General features: G+C 39.1%; 1 protein-coding gene across 13 annotated transcripts in view; it reads left to right on the top strand.

The window, feature by feature from the left end:
• Positions 1-12927, top strand: part of LOC116732730 (adhesion G protein-coupled receptor L3) — a 279903-nt gene that overhangs the window by 174887 nt on the left and 92089 nt on the right. The gene's annotated exons all lie outside the window — the stretch shown is intronic.

Genomic DNA, 12927 nt, shown 5'->3' with positions numbered 1-12927 from the left:
CACTGCCCACAAATTAGTCTATATTTGCAGCTTTGTCATAATGTTTGTTTGCTGCGGCGCTGATGATGCAAGGAAATCAGACAACACGGGGCTCAAATTTCTGATGCTACTACTCACGAGGAGTTTAAGGAAACCACTTATGTGATCATTTGGCTGTGTTACACACATTCAGTGAGCCCAAATTTCGTCCGGAAAGAGCCAACGGTCCAGAGAGTCTGAAGTTAATGTAGCGTCGTCCTTTTTGCTGCCAGCACGAGCTTGTGAAATTTGATGCGGTGTCACGATCACAGTGCCTGTTAACACTCACAGAAAGGTGTTGTTCTCTGATCGGGCTAACACTAGCTCATTTCCTCTTGTGCTTCGCATCGCGTGAGCACATGGCTGACCTGCAACATCAGTGGAGCGCAGAGGATGATCAGCAGAGCAGCACAGACAAGGTCAGACCCACAGCTGAGGCCGGTGCTCCACAACAAGAGGCGCAGCACAGCACAGCACATGCTCAGGCGTTTGGCTCAGGCTTTGTGATGATGTTCGCAATGACCAAAACATAGAATGTGGACATAAAAAAAAAAACAAATGCAGTGTAAAATAACAAAATCAGCCACTATTTAAGACAGTGTAGTAGTGTGAATTCAGTTTAAATTAAATTGAATAAATATAAATGCAGTACCCCAATTTGAAAACCATTAAATTAATTTGATCAAAAAATCAACATTTTAAATGATAAAAAACAAAACCAAAATGAATGTTCATTTAAAAACATCTACAAATGTTTCACAATTATTGCCTTTTGGGACAGGCTTGTTCTATTACAATAGATGAAACTCATTGTTTCTCACCTATCCCTGACCCCATTCTCCATGCAATGTTCACCTTTTTTAATTAATTCTCACCTCTTCCGTGTCTGTGTGACTCACCTCAGCCATGTCCTCCATGAAGAGCTGTGCTTTGATTGTTTCAGAACATTAGACCTCTCTGGACTGCAGGTTTGAGAGCTGCGTGGAATTGGTGTTGAAACTTCAAGTGGTGGAAGTGATGGGCACTTGTCGTGGCCTCTGCTGAAAAGAAAAAAAAAATCAACGACTACATTTTTCTAGTTGTTTTTTTTTTCAATTTTGTAAGAAATACTACCATCGGCAGTAAATAGATATTGAGTAAACTAATATAGGCAGGGGTTAATATTCAATGAGATGTAGAAGAAGGTAATTTGGTCAGATGAGATTAAAACAGAACATTACTGAACCTAACCCGCATCAATCTGTGGGTTGCTTTTCTTCTGAGGTGGACGTTCATATTCTGAGCATCCTATCAGAGTTTCGACGGAATGGTTGAGATCACACATAATATGTGTTAGAAGACTTAAAATTTTAAAACAATCATATTTATTTTCATTCTGCACTGCGATGTTCTTTTCTTTGATGGTCTTTAAAATGGTCTGATTGTAATTCTGCTTGAGGCCCGTTTGAATTCTAGAGTATTACTTTGCTGATGGAAAAACTTTTGAACTACTTTTTTATCCTTAGCTTTGGTTAGATTATTTTGTCTGAGGCTTAGATTTGTTTGAACAACCTACGTGTTGCTTGTCAGAGTGAGCATGGGGTGCATTGTAAAGACAACAGCAGCCGCATGAGATGATGTTCCTCGGTGTCTGTCACCTTTTGTTGCTGTCTGAAGCACTGATATTGTTTTGCAACATGAGAATATAAACAGTTTTTTTCCCCCTGCTCTTTGTCTGTCAGCCAATATGCGGAAATGTCAGTTTAATTCAGCCTTATTTTCCCAAACCTTATTGTGATCTTTAGTAGAATTAGAGTTTGTGATTATTAAATGTCTGTTAGTGTTGTCCCTGTCTGGGAGAGGCTATTTCAGAGTAACCTGTCTCTGAGGCACCCTTGTAGGCGTTCCTTATGTCTGTGCTAGAATAATCTTTTCATTGACTCATGACTGGTGCATAGATCGGGGCACAATTAGTATCACGGATACATTCATTGTCTGGCAGTGCTGTAATTTTGCCACGTGTTGCCATCTGTTCAGGGCGTGCTGCCAGCACTCACTGGCCTGGAGGGAGCTGCCATAGCTGGCTCGCCGACCTTCATGCCGAAAACAGCCAATGTTTTGGATGCTCTGGCCCATCCTGGCTCAGTTTGGAGGAGCCTGACACATGCTAAATTGATTAAGAGCGTCTAAGCAGTAAATGCCCATTGGCAGAATTGCTGCAGAAAATCTGAATATGACTCAGCATGCTCTGAAAGCCACAAACTGTCGCCCCTTTTTGGCTTTATAGATGCACACAGGGGCACGTTTTTCATTAGCTGCCATTGCTGTCAATTGAGCGCTATCATACACATTCAAATGCCACCCTGCAGTTGCTATAGGTTTGTCTTGTTTGCAGGGCCTTGAGGAATATAGTGCCATGTAATTCAGACCTAAGTACTAGTGGCCTACAAAAAAGTGGCCGTTGCATTCTGTCTGAAGCCTTTTTGATGTCGAGGCTTAGGGATGTAGGCTAAATGCTTATTTTCAGGCTACGCACGCTTATCACATGCCTGCTGCACCTCTTGGAGAGGGCAATTTCCTCTGAGGGAAAGTGCAAGGTTTAGGATTATAGTTGCGAATGATTCATGGAGCACACACAGACTTCAGCACAGCCTCGTACAGAGACGCATGCACAAATGCTACTATGAGGAAAGCTTTAATGATGCAACACAATAGTCCTCTGTTGGTAATGCATCTGTAGACTTTTTTTCCAATATGAAACACACAACTCTTGGTTGGGAATTGACTCTTTAACCCCTATTAGTTCCTTTGAGAATGAACTGTGGTATAGTCATTTATAATCATTTTGACCCCACTTGTAAACAAATGTTTTTGATCTTAGATCCTTTTTACAAAGAAGCTTGCAAGAAACCTTTGTACATTTGAGCTGGTTGAGTGTTTTACATAAGCATGTTGATTTGCTGCATGTTGTAGTCCACCTGAACTCCAAACATCTACTTCTCTTACTCAACACAAAAAAGAAGGCTTGCTTAGGTCTACTTTAGAGAAAAGCAGCTAAAGTATTAACACAAATCAGCAATATCCAGAAGCACACCAGTCCTGCACTTTATATTCTAAACTCTGCAGAATATGTTCAAATATTGTAGCTATGAACTAAAATTACATCTGATCGTAATGTAAACGATGTTCTTAACCAAGCGATAATAGACATTAACCCTCTAAATCTGGGCAGATTTTCATGTGTGATTAAACGGTTCTCTTTTGGGCCCAACCTGTGTATTTTCTCATTGTGAAGAATCCGTTTCTTGCAGGGAATACACTGGAATCCAAGAAAGATTCACTTTTCAAGGAAGACCTTTCGTATTTTGCTCAATTCTAACTTTTCTCACCCTCATCCTTCTCAAAGAAGAATATTAAACAGCCAATGTCTTGATTCTGAAATGAAGTAACTGGATGACAACTGTTATATTTTTGGCTAAAATGTTGCAAGAATCCAGAGCGCTTTCTTCTTAATGAAAGACTTGTCACCTTTCAGGTTTGACCAACCTGGTTGCTGGAGTTTAATTTCCAGCAGGATCAGTTTTCTTTGGCTGGCTTTCAAAGACCAAACAGCTGCCGTTTCCCAGCAGTGTTTGGCTACTCTTGGCTCCCTCTCAAATACTATTTGCAGGTTTCAGTCACTTTCAGATTGTCAATTCACTTTATAGAGCTAGAAAGGTACGCCTTACCTTTTTCCATGTGGTTCATCTTTCATGGATTATGAGCTTTTCCGTTTCATCTGTCTTTTGTTAGCTGCATCATTTTGCGTGACCTCTGCTGTGATGCTCTCAAAGTCGGTGACCAGCTGGACACTATGCCTACATGCTTGACTCTTCTAACATTGAACAGCTACTTGATGCTAATCAAGTGGCATATCCTCAGAAATGTTGGCGCAAGTGTCTTTTGTTCAGCCACCTTTGTCATTAATAGGCTCGTCATCATTTTGACGTCATCCTGACCTCTGAGGACTTTATTTCTGGGTAATAATTTGAGTTGTTGCTCACAATTATTTTTGACATCATCCAACCAAGCTTTTTTAAAAATTAAGATCCGGTTACACTGCTTGTATTTTTTTAAAATTAGGTAACATTCACAGTTTTTGCTTTGATATGACCAGGTATGTTACCTTTCAGTGACATCAACGTCTCGTTTATTTATTTTAGAATGGAATACAAGGAACTGACTGTCTTTAAATGAAATTTAATGCCCCATGACTGCACCCAAGTAGTCAAATCATTACTGGCCACATCAGATGACAGGTGATTACTTGGGTTTCAATTTCAAGAGACCAGACCAGACACATTGTCATTGGAATTGCATTGATTCTGTAGCAGTGATGCATATATAGGGTTTACATGGCAGGTTAGTGTGACGATGCTCATGTGGGTGAATTTTTCGCCATGTCCAAAGAGTATATGGGAGACGAATTGTGCATGCTACAGGTAAACACATTATATTCTTATGTCATAATGTCTTCCAACACCACTGATATGAAAGACTTATTCACACTATCAGTGTGTCAGGTGTACTAGTTTTGTGCACTGTCGTTTTAGGCCTCTGAAGCATCCAATGTTGTGTTGCTGCTCTGCAAGGACCTGGATCCCATTATGCATTATGTGATTCTTGTCTAGGGTGTCTCCTTTTGATGGGCTATCCATCATTGGCTGTACTAGCTCTGCTCTTACCTAATCATACACAGATCACATGTATAGTGAGGGGGATAGCAAGCATTACCTCAATTAAACCAGCCAGTCCATCTATCACTTCTGGCATGTAAAGACAATTGGAGGAAGAAAACATTCAAAAAATAAACATTATTGAAAATGTTTATTTTCAATAAACATTTTGAAAATGTTTATTGAAACATTGTGTAAACCACAAATGATGTTGTGGTTTACTTTGTCGGATTTAGATTCTTGCCTCAGCCAATCACCCGAGGTCTGTTTGACTAAACCTGTGAATGTAGCAAATGGTATAATATAGCAGGTGGTAGTTTTCTCAGCTTTTTCCTCCCTCTTTTTTCTCTTATGTATTTCTTTGTTTGTTGGTGTGAGTGTTTGGCAACCGACTCCTCCAGAGGCCCCAAAAAACTGCCACATTAACTTTAACAGGCTCCGTGGCCCAGAAGCTCAAAGTGATTTATTTTGACCAATCAGCCGAGTGAATCTGAGCGGAGGCCTCCAAAGCGTCTTTAACTCTCTTTATCATCAGAGTCAGAGTTTCTCTCGATTTGGCCTATTCCACCCCGGTTTGATAGTCTTTTGAAAAGCCCAGCACTCTGTTTTCTTGGCAATTGGCGAGACCTTGGAAAAGCAAGCTTTTCCTCATGGTGATTCCTTCCTCATGTTCTACTTTTTACCCCTGTGCCTTTGTCCATCTTTTTCTCCACCCTCCACTTTCCTGGGCAGGCTTGACTATGCTTGGCCTTGTCCCTTGCCCGAGAGACTCTATATTTGGCTCCAAAGAGTAAAAGCCAAATCCAATATTTCGCTTTTCTTGTAAGACTCTCTCCTAAGATCAAAAGAGAAACATTGGAACTTGGTAAATAAGGATTTTTTTGGACCGTGTGTTCATCGTGCAGTATGTGCAATATTTAAAGAAATGTAAAGATTTCCAACTAATTTGAAGACTTTCATTTACTTTGAAGAGGTTTGAGAGTTTTGACTCCATCAATTGTAATTAATTAAATGAAAATCAGATGCTTCCTCTCTGGGTAATGTAGATTACATAGTATGTGTGTACATTAGACCAAAAAACCTTCCTATTTGTGTGTCTTTGCAAATCTGTGCAGCAAAATGACCCCAGAGTTCTTCAGTGCAGTGCCTGTGGCAGCTCCTGTCTCTTCTGTCAGTTAAAGCAAACACAGCGAGGGTCTCTCCAGGCCCGTGTCCATGTGTGCATACATATCAGTCCAGTGCATACACCTCTCCCAGTGCTGTGTGACCTCCATTGATGCCCTCTCAAATCCCGCGAAGGGAGCTCGGGAATAAGAAATTAATTGCCAAACAATGCATAGCTCCCATCCATTATGGCTCTCATCATGTCAGATGATATCGAAGCTTACCGGATGCCTTGCAGCATAATTTATTGCTCCTCCTCCCCGCCACCGCCAGCACCTCTTCAACCTTTCCACTTCCCAGTTGCACATTGTGATGGATTTGTGGGCTCGACACAATAAGATACTATTAAATGACAGGACTTTTATCATTTATTTTCCATCCTTGCCACTCAGCATTTTATCTATTTATATAATTCATTTGAAATAGTTTACAGCTCAGACTATTTTGTGCTGATGAAGGTGACAGTGCTCCCTGAATTAAAGCTTCTCTTTTGACTATACAGATGAATGTTTTTTTTGTTGGTTTGTTTGTTAAGCAGCTTTACTGTGAGTTATGAATGATTGACACAAAATGTTCCCTGAACTCAAGGGGTGAATCAGTGTTGTGTCTACAGATAATAAATAAGTTAGTTAAGAACCCTTTTAGGCACTTTAACAGCAACCTGTCACAAAGGCACGTTTTACTCTTATTTCTTTAGTTAAATCTATAAGAAATGCCAGTGCCAAGCCCTGCATCTAATACTGAAGCCTTCTCTATGTGAAACCCAATACCAATCACCACCACTAAACGCTGCCACTGATACGGGCACCCATTCGAAACAGGTCTCAGTTGTAACAGCACACTTTTTACGCTGTAAATAAAGATACAGTCTTCCCTTTCTTAGTTTGCAGCAGAACCATCAACCACACAGCAAACCTAACAGTTATACCCAAACAGACCTAGAGTATGTTTAGATTAAATGTCTCACAAGAATACTATTCTGTTTTCACTGCATGCCAGACCAAGTAACAAGTCTTGGGTTGTAGAATCAACATAGAAACCAGTATAGAAGCCTTGGGAATGGGAACAAGTAGGAACTAACCCAGTTCAATGAGACAGCCTATGCCTCCATAGAAAAATGACAATTTTACTCAGTACAGGTGAAACACAATCTGCGTTGTTCAAGTTGATTTGTCAGGCAATGCTCCATGTATATGGTTTACAAAGTTTGATTGTGATCATTAGCTTTAGATGCTTCTATTGCATAAAGAATTTCAACTTTTATTTATTTTAAATAATTAGTAACACATGTATAATACTATTTTCAAAAATGTCTTTTTTTTACATTTTGTTTTCTGGCATAACTTGGATCCTGTCTGAACTCCCTGAAGGCCCTGATGGTTTGACACAGAAAAATTCTAACTATTAGCTGAAACCGTGGCACACAGTAGGTGATCAACTGAATAATGATGCATCTCTGAAGTTTTAGGTCAGATCTTTGCAGGATTATACCCTTTTTCTTTTTTCATTTTTTTTGCTACTTCTGAAATATGTGTCTTTCAGATGCTTCTCACCTGCTCCTCAAAGCTCAAGTAGAATTAAATTGTTGACTTTGCAGCAGTCTTTCATTTTGATCTTGCCACAGTCATTCATTATCTGAATTTCAGAATTTCTGCTTTGGGTTTAAGAACTGGTTAGGAAAATAAGTTGGAAAAAAAAACTGAAAAAGATGTAGGTTAAAAGAGACATCAGAAAGTGTAAAAGCTACTGAAGAAAAATGATTTTAAAATGTTATAAGAACAGATCTGTTTGGAAACAAACTGACATGAAAAACATTGAATCAGCCCAAGATTCACAGTGATGTAAATTGCATGTCAGAGACAAAATAATGCCTCAACATTTACTAAATGCTGAAATGATTGTTGATTATGAAGCAAACAAATTCAGCAATTCACAGTTCACTTTCCTTAACGTCTCCTTTACAGGGTGGATGAGACCACTCTTGGAAACATAATTTTATGCAAATCTTTTCTCTGAAGTCAAAGATGTTGATGTGTTGAAAGCAGCTTTAGCTTAGTAAAAGAAGAAAAAAAAAACACAAATTTGGTGACGAAGTGAGTCTAGTTCCTTTTAAACTCATGAGATCACATTAGCACGTTTTAAACCTTCTTAATGACATTGTAAATCTAATTTGTGTCAGCAGTGGAAAATCAAACTATGAAGCAGCAAAAAAGGTGCAGCTGAAGCTACAGTAACTCAAAATGCTGACGCTTCATGAATTTGTCGAACTACCTGCTTTCGCCTTACAGACAGCATATATGATCACTTAAAGGAACTGATTTAAATTCATTTCTCAAATCTCACCTATGTTATGTCCAAGAAGGTACAGCAGCAAGTCACACAACCCAACACAGCTTGACATTTGCTGAAACTGAAAACCACATAGAAGTAAAATATTATCTTAATCAATCCAAAAGGATAGTGAGAAACTGCTAGTTATAGCCAATCCTTATCAGTAACCCTCATGTACAGGCAGCTAGTAAGAGTTTGTTGAACAGTGGGAATGTCTAGCTTCTTCAAATCACAACAATGTATCAGTCAGATACTAATTCTGATCATGGGTTTAAAAATCTGTCCCGGCACCCAGACAGGTAATTTTTTAAAGTTTAATATTAGCTTTTGTTAATCACATTGAATGAGCTATAAGTGGGTGAAAAGTAAGTAAATAGCTGACAGAACACACCCACAGTCAATATTTTTAATTCCCTGTCTGTGGAAAATATCTGCTGAAGATGTAGCCATGCATAAAGGTTCAAAACCTTAAATTAGAAGGTAATTGGGTTCAGCACGACGATGGAAGACTCACTTCACTGTCTATTGCTTGTTCCATTTCACCCCAAAAGCCCCTTCCACCGCTCTTTTGATCCCGACTCAGCCCAAGTTTCCCAGAGCCAGACGTGTCTTGCTCTCCATGTGGAAGTGGCAAGTCACATAAACCGGATCCATTTCATAATAGCGTTGCAATTTTCTCTCCTGGAGCGGAGTCGAGCAGGCTTATCTAATTGTGGAAGCCACGAGCCCTGGGATACAGAGAGAGAGGCTAATTAGTTAGAAATGAATGCTTTGAAATGAAGCACAAAGCACTGTGTGTGGTAGAAACAGACTTCATGCTTTCTGTGAGATCGGGGAGGGGCTGAAGCAGAGCATCGATGATGAGAGGGTTCTGGTACTCGAATAAGACGGGAAGCTGGAGAGTCTACAATAGTTTACTGCTGACTTTTATGAATGAACAGGTTGATACGTTTGCTCCTGAATGTTCTTAAGTCTTCAAGATTTAAATGGATAATGTAAGAAGTGGTCTGTTAATATGTTAAATAGCAGGTTAATTAAAGGTTTTTGCATGGCCATAGCTCCTGTCACAGGACACAGAAGAGTTGCCCTGAAATATTTTTTTTACATTTTTTAAAACCTACAACTAAAATTATTTTTTGATTAATTCAAATATGCTCTTAAGTTCACTAATCTATTGCTCTGGGCTCTGAAGAGACCACTTTTACACTATATGTTCTCGCAAGCCTATTTGTATCCCCTTGTCTAGATTGGCAGAGTTAGCAAGTTAAAACAAAATGACCTTGTATTGTCTCTAAGGCGATACTGTCTGTGGACTGTAGCTGCTGTCCACTGCTGGCTTCCCTTTTTTTTTCCTTTTTCTTTTTTTTTTTTTTTTTTGCTCTGCATGTGCTCATTTCATGGAAAAGACATTTAATTCTGTTCAAGGGCATACTCCTCTTTTCTGTCCCTAGTCTCTATCTCTTTTGCGTCCGTGTGTGTCTGCAGGTGTATTTAACATGCCGTATGTAGACCGAACCTTCGGAAAAATAATTTACCCATGGACTCAGTGGGATCATCCAGAAGAATAGAATTACATTCTAAACATGATTCCTGGTGACTTTGAATTAACCCCCTGCTGTGACAGACATTTCCCTAAGTCATATTTCTTCCGTACTGTCATACTGCCTTAAGCATTCAACATTTTTTTTATCTTTATTACTTTAGAAGAAGAGGTAAAAGAAAATGATCTCACTGTCTTTTAGCCTGGGATGAGAAATGACCAGATGAAATGGTTGACCAGACTCTAGGGTATTTATTAAGATTCTGAAAGGACAAATAAATAAAGAGGAAAAACAAAGCTGGGTAGCACTACACTATATATAGCCCATGCTTTCCCGAAACTCAGACATTATTTTCAAGCTCTTACCAGGTACTTTCCGGGACGGCACTGGAATTGATCTGTACCTTTAATGGGACTTAGTAATTACTTTCTCTGTACTTAACAGGTAAATGTCCAAATCTTACAATGTACCTTCTAGTGCTAACCAGCAAGCTTCTCAAATTTTATTTCCATATGTACTTTTCAAAACCTACAAAGTACTTTCCTGGCAGTTTCATGAAGCCCACCAGGCACTTTTAGAGATCTTATGAGGTACGTTTGTGAGCTTATCAGGTTCTTTGCTAGAGCTGATGGGACACCTGGAATTTACCAGGTGTTAACTGCTTTCCGAGAAAGCAGTTAACACCTGGCTGTATCCGAGAGGATACAGCCATTTACCATACCGATCTGATAACGGATTAACTGAAATTAAACCTACACATGATGATACATTTTCCTATAAATGTAACATTTGAGCATCTTAAACATAGTACCCAAGACTAGTGCTTCCAATATGTTCAATTAGTTGTGATAAACCTTCAAAGAACAAGGTGTTCTACTTATTATTCATTTTTACACTGACTCTTTTTAAATGCACCATTTAAAAACCTTATGCTTTATTAAGATTTGGAAATTTTAAGGTTTTTATAATATGAAATGTCATCCTATAATTTTAAGGTTAACATTAGCATTTGTTAATACAGAAATAATGTAAAAACTGAAAAGGGTCAGCCAGTGAAGTAATGCACTCCTACTTTAATGCTCTTTAATCCAAGCAAGTATCAATATCACACAGGAGCAAATAAAATATGTTCATGATCTGTCTAACTGCAGTCTTTTCCATTTTAATAGTCCCTCATGTGTTTCAAGTTTTACCTTCATTCACATATGCTGGAGGCAGCTCAACAACACCACTTCTAAATTAGTGGTCTTCACCTGCGTAGAGATTTGATTCTCCTAATTGGCCCCTCTGCTTGCCTGTTCAGTCACTAGGTTGTATGAGGATTGCCACAGCAAGGCCAGTACTGACCTTGATATAAGCAGATCAGATTTTTATCAGACGTCCTCATGGTGGCCTTCCTATCATATTCAGATTTAACATCCACTGACATCAAACCTATATTTAAAAAAAAAGCAGGGTTTCATTTTTGATTTTATTTTTTTTTGGCCACACATAAAACACAAGTGCTTTCATAAACAATCAAATAAGACTGGTGTCCTTGAGTATATTTCCCTTAAGGATATTTCCTACTACTGCTTTCCTGGTAGATGGTGATGAAATTAAAATTACTGATGATGTTTGTCACCTTGTGGAGAATGTAAATTGTGTTTTCTTGGGCTGATTTTTATCTTACTGATAGGTTCATCTGTAAAAACAATTCGTAACCATACACTTATTTTGTACCTCTGCATTTCCATTTCGCACCAACTGACTTTCAATGTGTGAAATTTGTACATATAAGCACCAAGTGATTGCAAAGTTTGTAAGTACCTAATCTCGACCCTTCGTGGTGTGGTGTAAGTGTAGTCTCAGCGGTTTCCACCTGGCAACAATAGTAACTAAAGATGAGTCCTACATTTTCATGAACATAACCAACATGTAAAACAGTCTATATGTGTTATTTGTCAGGGAAGCTTAAATAGTGAAATGCAAGGATTAATTTTGGAGGGAACCGTTTATTTCAGGTTTTAACCTTTTTCTTTGTCTAGTGGCTCTTGTCAACTTTGTATTGTTTATTGAAATAAATTGGCTTTGTAAGTCTTTGGTTCACATTACTGTTCAATAAGATGAAATGTGGTGTGACTCTACAGGAGTTCCTAGGATACCTGCAGACACTTAAAACACACCAGTCTCTTTTTGTTGGCGGAAGGAAAACAAATACTCAATCAACCAGCACTCTTGCTGAGGTGGCACATCATTTAATCAACCTTGGCTGTCGCTGAATGCTGTTAAGTGTGGAACGCATCGACTGCTGATAGTTGTCGGGGTGTCATTACAGCCCGCGGCAGCCTCTGCGTCCCACACTGCTCCGCTAATTTATGCCGTCTCATTTTACCCTTTGCAAATTTACCGTACCGAGATATTGTCCCATTGCAAATTGAATCTCATAGAACAGTCCCCCTCACCCCCCGTTATCTGAGCTCACGGAGGTACACCGCGTCCATTGAACCTGCCAACATAAAATTGACCTTCATTAAATTTTGTTTTGCTCTCCTTTCATACGAAGATTAGGATCGTTTGTCACTTCTGTCTTTTTGATTGTATCCCGGCACTGGGAGGAAATGACAGCTGTCCCAAATTGCATTTTAGTGAAGGTCCAAATTGTGTGTCTGTGAGAAAGGCCTCTTTCATCCATTTAGAGGGGCCATTGCGAGCTGTCCACAAACCGCAGACTGTAATTAGATCATGACATACAAAACTGTTGGCAAAGCTAAACAGAGCAAAGATGGTGGTGTAAATATACAATGGTTGGATTAAAAGGGGAGTTAGGGCATTCTTTTATTTTCTTTTTTTTTCTGTGGAAATGTTATGAAGTTTTATCCCTTGTGTGTCCTTAGACACTCTATGGGCTTACTGAGTTCATGGATTCATAAATAAAACTTGGAGCTAAATTAATTTGGGACCTCTAATTTCCAATCAGAGACATTGTGGAAGATGAATAAGGTGCACAAGGCATGATTGATGACCAAGACTTGAGGAACTTCAAGTGCATTTAAGAGGGAGGAGAAGATGGCTGAGCTAGTGCATGAGTCCATTTCTTAGTGCGCATGCATTGGTGTTGTTACGATAGCCATTTTCTCCTTAGAGCTCAGGTAAACAACGTCATTAGCAAACAGTTCCTGGAGTGTAACCACAGGGAA

Source organism: Xiphophorus hellerii, chromosome 14 (assembly GCF_003331165.1).
Source record: "Xiphophorus hellerii strain 12219 chromosome 14, Xiphophorus_hellerii-4.1, whole genome shotgun sequence".
Classification (NCBI taxonomy): domain Eukaryota; kingdom Metazoa; phylum Chordata; class Actinopteri; order Cyprinodontiformes; family Poeciliidae; genus Xiphophorus; species Xiphophorus hellerii.
The sequence above is the reverse complement of the archived record's forward strand: the minus strand, read 5'-3'. Positions and strand labels throughout refer to the sequence as shown.